The sequence below is a fragment of the Pinus tabuliformis genome, chromosome 6 (assembly GCF_031772625.1).
Source record: "Pinus tabuliformis cultivar Carrire ecotype Pingquan chromosome 6, CPIR1, whole genome shotgun sequence".
Lineage (NCBI taxonomy): Eukaryota > Viridiplantae > Streptophyta > Pinopsida > Pinales > Pinaceae > Pinus > Pinus tabuliformis.
Window position 1 is genome coordinate 347701334 of NC_142292.1, and position 6571 is coordinate 347707904.

Sequence of the window (6571 nt, forward strand, 5' to 3'; positions counted from 1 at the left end):
TTTCATCATTAATCACATAGTTTAAATGATTAATTAAAATAATGGAATATGTAAAAGACTTTTACATAGAGAAAATAAATTTATAACCAAAAAACATTAATGGTAAGGTGTGTCTTTTTATAACAATTCATTATTCTTAATTCATGTCATTTATTGGTTTTTTTGTAGGACCATTTGGAGGAGAACAAAAGATTAACAATGTTATAAGAAGAAGCCAAAATAATTCCAACTCACCTATGATGATGTTTTTGTCAAGCTCCAAAATTGTCTTAGTTTTACCTTCCAAACCCCACCTTATCCTCCTTTTTACAATTTAAAAGACCTTCATGCGTGCATTTTCTAGTTCTCATTGTTGTATTTATGATAATTTACGTAGGAAGTTTGCTTATATTTAAAAAGGTTCAATAGATTAATCTTTTAATAGCTAATGCTTACAATAATGCTATCCAAGTCTTTTTATCCTTATATCTATTGTTAACATTATTATGAAGTGCATATGGTGCAACAAGAGACAACTATTTGACCTCGAGATTCCTGCACTTGGTTAAAGGATTCCTGCACTAGCATAAGGACCATTGATTATCAGATGAGTTGTCAAAGATCTTCGTGGATTTTGAGGAGAATATGGCGCGCTCCTTACTCCTAGTCTTTAGCAAGCAACTCTCATATCACAACTTCTCTAAATGAAACCAATTCGAGATTTTTCCTTGAGAAGCATATCTTGATATTGAGAGGCAGTTGATTTGAAGACCTATTGATAGGAGTTGTTGTCAACTGTTTGTATTTTGTTTTTGTAAAGGATGGCTTGCTATGGCCATGGATTCTCTGTAAAAAGAATATATAAGTCGAGTTATAGGAAACATCAGGTTTGCAATACTATTGTCATTTTCATATTGTTAAAGCTAAGTCAAGTATCACCAAATCTCTCTTGAGCTGGACCACCAAGTATCAAATGTACTGAACTGAGATCTTTATTAATACAAAAATTTCAATGCCAGGTTTAAATCTCATGTGTATTTGATTTTGTTCATGTATTTCATTGTCCTGTAGTTACCTCTTTTTTCTTACAAGGAAACGAGCTGGCTGGCCAAGGCCCAACCAACCTAGCTCTTTATCCTTTGATTAAATAGCATTGTGTGATTGGATTTGCTTTATACGATTTTGGTGTGTGTGAGATTTGGTTTTCATTATTTCTATAAGCTTGCACAGGAGATTTAAAGGTTCTGTTTATGATGTGTTTGATTTATGAAAGAAATAACCCAAATCTGGAAGCAATCGTTGTGTATTTTTGAAGGCGTGTGGTATTGTTTTATTTATTTCTAGTTGTTGAGTTCAGTGTCCTGTTGTTTTGAGATTATTTGGAAATATTTTGAAATGACTCGATGCCAGATTTAGGCCTCTTCTCTGCGATGAGCGTATTTACATTTGAAAGATTGTGAAAGATAGGTTTGATGTTAGAACTCTTTTTAAGACCTCATCCAACACTCATATATCTTGTTTTAAAGCAAACCCTGGAATGGTTTTTCGAATCCCTATGAGTTTCAATGAATCACTTAACATAATGGACTATTAACTTTGAAGGTCTCTGAGACTAAGTTTTATTTTATAGATTGCATATCAAAAGTGGTTCTTTTGAGGTTTTTGTGTTGTTGTGAGTGAAAGCAATATAATGATGTTGTAAGAATATAAAACATAGTGATTTCGAAAGTCTTTAACCTGAAGGATTTGCAATACTAGGGTTTAGTGCAAGAACAATACCTTGGTGTATCTTCCGATTGAAAGGGATATATGTCCATTGGTTTGCTTTTCTTTTGGGTCCAAGACTGATGAGCCTCATCATTGGGTAACTATATGGACCTTAATACACCTCCAAGCTTATTAAAATCAACTCTTCTCATAATTCCTTACATATTTTAATTATATTTTGCTTAATGAGATGAGTAAAAGTAATATGTTATGTCTAGTGGTATAATGTGCATTGATTGCAGGTTTTTGAGAACAAATCATGGCAATTTTGGTTAATTAAGGGCAGAAACTCGAATGAGACAAGGAAGAGAGATTGTAGGAGATAGAGCCTCCTAATTTAATCCTCACTCATTCGAATATTCCTCCATCAAATCACACTAGCTCAGAGTTGCAAGCAGCCGAGTCATGAAGGTCAAAAGGCAGCCGAGCCAGTGATAGTTAAGAGCCAATTCATCTTGAGTTTGGGAGCCAAGCCTCCCTAGATTTAAGGAAGACGTTGGAGACTTTAGTTGTATAAATAAGAAGGCCTAGGGCCTCATTAGGATTCAAATTTTTTATGTAAGAGCACTAAGCATTTTTGAGTTCAAGACTTGTGGAAGACATTGTTATGTAATTTTTCTAATATGACAATGAGAATGAGCATTTCCTTGATCCGACACTAAGTTGAATCAGAGGGCTGAAGCTCTTGGGTTAGGGCCCAACCCTAGAAGCAAAGGATCCTCGTCTTGTACTTCTATGCTTAGTTGATTTCATAGATTAATGGTTGAATTGGTTTTAGCATTATTTCATTGCAAGTAATTGTGAAATTGGATTAGTTTGCTTCCATTTGTGTCTTACTTTAGCAGTAGCTTAGAAAGATAAAGGAATACCAAAAAGATGTTAGTAGGTGGACTTAACCTCACTCCTCCCTTCAGGGACCATGGTTTGAGGGAAGAACTCCTATGTAGCCCCAGAAAGACAGAATTCTGATTTCTCATGGAATTTAGGGTTTTCTGCTACTTAGGCCAGCATCTTTTCAGTTTTCAAGAATAGGATTCAATTATCATCTCTGATATCTTCGGATTTTTTTTAGATCTCATAGTGTTTCACATTATTCTTCAAGTACTTCCATACATGAGCCAGGCAACTAGATAATAACATTATGTTTTCTTTAGTTGATTGAAAATCTTTCTTATTTGACATGATTCATGGATAAATGTCAGTGATTGATGCAGTGCAGGAGTTCCAACAGTGCAGGGAGATCTCATGACCAACAACCCCATCCTAACCTCATCCATCCATGATCATCACTTTTTCCACTAAGTCCCTCAAACAATTCATCCTTCCATAAGAACAACTTTCCAGGTTTGTTGAGCAAATCCAACCATCTTACAAACTCTGTTTTGAGCTCTGAAGAAGTCTTAGTCACTCCCTTTCCTTATTTCTCCCACCATTCACCTTCCCTAAGCCCTACACCACCTTCCAAATCACTCCTATTTCTCTCAGTCGGATCCTGTAGGAATACAGGGGATCTTGTAGGAGCATTAGGACATCCTGTAGGAAGCATTAGGACATCCTGTAGGACGACCTATAGTGGCCTGTTTTAAGGCCGAAATGTGAAAAATCATCCAGGAAGACAAGAGAAAACCCCTACTTGCTTCCCAAGCCATCTGCCCTTTCACCACCATCTCTAACCTACCTGCCACATCACCAAGAGGATTTAGCATTCATATTTTTCACACAAAAAGGAAAAAAAGGAAAAAAGAGTTATTATGTTCATTTACATGCACAATAGTAGAGTGTTTGGTTATTTCAGATTGCATGCCTAGGACAGTAGGATTACATACATGTTAACTTAGCATTCTTTTGAAGCAAAGCCTCTTAGCAATTAGTTAGATGAGTGGTGTGTTTAAGCATTTGATTTCAGTCTTTCCTTACTACAATAGATAAGATTTCAGTTGGTGCAAATTTCCCTTTTCCTCATTGGTAATCAAGCTTCTTCTGAATTAATAGAAGGATGGTTTGAGAAACCATAGTGGTTTATCACCAGCTTACCAGCGACAAAGAGTGGACCCATCGCATCTGCTTATGTATACAACACTATCACCTCCAAGTTTCTACGAACCTCGGGTTGATAAAGTAAAGTTGGTAGCCCCAAGAGTTGCAACATTCTTGCTATAATACTGGTGCTCATCACTTTTTGGCGCCGTTGACAGGGATCGTGTCTGAGTAAGATGTGATTTCTGCTTTCTTTCTTCCATTTCTTATCTCTGACATTTTGCTATTAGCTTCATTTCTGCAAAAGTAATTGTAAGTGGTTTTCTTTCTTTTCTATTCTGCAAGTGAGATTTCATTCAACAATTAGTTTCTATTCAAGTTGTTATTTCAATTCTGTAATTAGTCTCAAAGCTTAAAAAAAAACCACAAAACAAAACAAAAACACTTCTGCCATGCCTCATAGGAATAGGGATAATTTAGGAAAATTTCTACCAAATACCCCCACCACTTCAAACAGCCAACCTTCCCTCTTCTTCGGTGGCTTGCGAATTGGAAGACCCCTTAGGCAAACAACTAGAGATTTTTGAAGAGCCTACAGGGGGAGAAGAATAAGGAGAACCCATTCCAACTGACCTCATGGTTGAAAATAGAGATGATAGAGGAGATAAAGAAAGAATTGAGGGTGCTTTTTCCATCAGTTAAACTAATGGAGATACCAAGATAAAAAACATAAGCCCCTCTGCTCTTCCTCATTTCCATGGTCTGGCCTCAAAAGATCCAGATACTTTCCTGTTTGAGTTCGTCGTCATATACAGAACTTATGATTACACCACTGATGAGCAGAAGTTGAAATTATTCCCATCCACTCTCAAGGATGCAGCTCTACGCTGGTTCATGGGTTTACCTGGGGATAACATCACTACTTGGGCTTAGATGCAACAAACCTTCAACAACAAGTATTGAGACTACTGCAAGTCCAAAGACACCAAAGAGGAAATTTTTAGGATGACCTTGAGGCATGATGAATCCCTTGAGGATTATGAAGAAATATTCCAACTTAGCTACAAAAGAGCCAAGTGCACTCTTGATCCTGAGTCACTGAAGCTAGTCCTGCTTCGAGGGGTAAGGGAAGATCTTCTGGATACCCTCAACCTGCTAGCAGGAGGGGACATCTACCAGCTACCCTATGAAGATATCAAGTCTGTCTTTAGGAACCATTCTAGGGCAGCTAGGAAAAAGGGTAGGGGTAGTCAACCAAAGGCCAACTCATCCTCTTCCAACACATCCATAAAAGGTGAAATTGGAAATATGCTGGAAGATTTCAAGAGTGAAATGTTGCAAACCCTTGCCCTACAGATGGACACTATGCACATCAAGAGAAAGAAGGAGGAAGCAGAGGGAGCATTAGCCATGTTCTGCCCTATATGCACAAGGAGGCACCCTAGGAATGAATGTTTGTTAAACCTGATCGAAATCTGCTCGGTTTGTGAAGAAAACCACTCCACAAACAAGTTCCCTTATCTACCTAGACTAAAATCTGTGTATCAGGGAACTGAAGGGGTGACTGAACAACTCTGCTACATAAATCAAAGGAGACCCCATGGGCCTCGACCATACTAGCAGGTCATGCAAGGGTCATCCCATGCATATTACAACCCTAACTAGAACACATATGTTCCCTCTTGGCCCCCCCTACTCATCCCTCCTAATTTACACCTTCTCCTTGGTCTTTTGCATCTCAGTACCATTCCCAGCCGGCCAACCAATCATTTCAGCCATATACTCCACCATAGCCTTAGTGGAATGCACCACCCCAGGGGTGGAGGCCCCCATACAACAATGCTCCAACCTTATTGCATTCACCTCCTACTCAACCACAAATTTTACACCTTGCTCCACCTAAACAACCTCAGATGCCTGCCTAGCCAAATCTGAACCCGAATAATAGACAGGGACAACAAGTATACAATGGAGAGATATATTATCCTGCTTATGTTGTGGAGATTCAAGAAATAAACCTAATATCTGGGAGAGTACTCTCGGACAACCAACCTCCATCTCTAGCTAGGGAGAGTGAGGAGGAAAGAGAGGAAAGCATGCCTAGAGTGAATCCACCACCCTTTCCTGAGAGAGTAACTCATCCAGTTAAACCCACCCCAGAACAGAATGAACTTCTGGGTGAATTGAAAAATCTATGTGTCAAAATTCCACTTCTCCAAGCCATCAAGGATGTACCTATTTACAACAAATTGATTAAATATAAGTGTTTCAAACATCCAAGGAGGCGAAAAAGAGACGCCTACCATTAATGTCATTGGACAACTGTTCGACTTAATGTTGGGGCAGGTAATTTTCCCAAAGTATTTGGACCTTGGAAGCCCTGTAGTAGATGTGCACATCAATGGCACCATTGTCCCACACACCTTGATTGATCTTGGGGCTACCATTAATGTAATGACTAAGGAAATCATGCTCAATCTCAATCTCCAGGGTTCATTGAGAAAGACCACAACAATCTTGCAACTTGCATACCATTCCATAGTAGCCCCTTAGGGGATTGTTGAGAATGTGATGGTCTCAATTGAATCCTAGGAGTACCTTGCCGACTTCCTAGTTCTCTAGCCTAAGGCCAAGCTTAGTGGTTATCCTCTCATACTTGGGAGGCCTTGGTTATCCACTATCAATGTCTACATCAACTGCAGGGTTGGAAATATGACTATCAAAAATGGGGATCTGTCCAAGCAGTTGGTCTTGTACCCTCCTGCTCAGCCATCTCTAGAACATGACTTACCTTTATGGCTAGAAGAGGAGGAAGAAGATGAAATCTACTCAGCCCAACTCTATACCC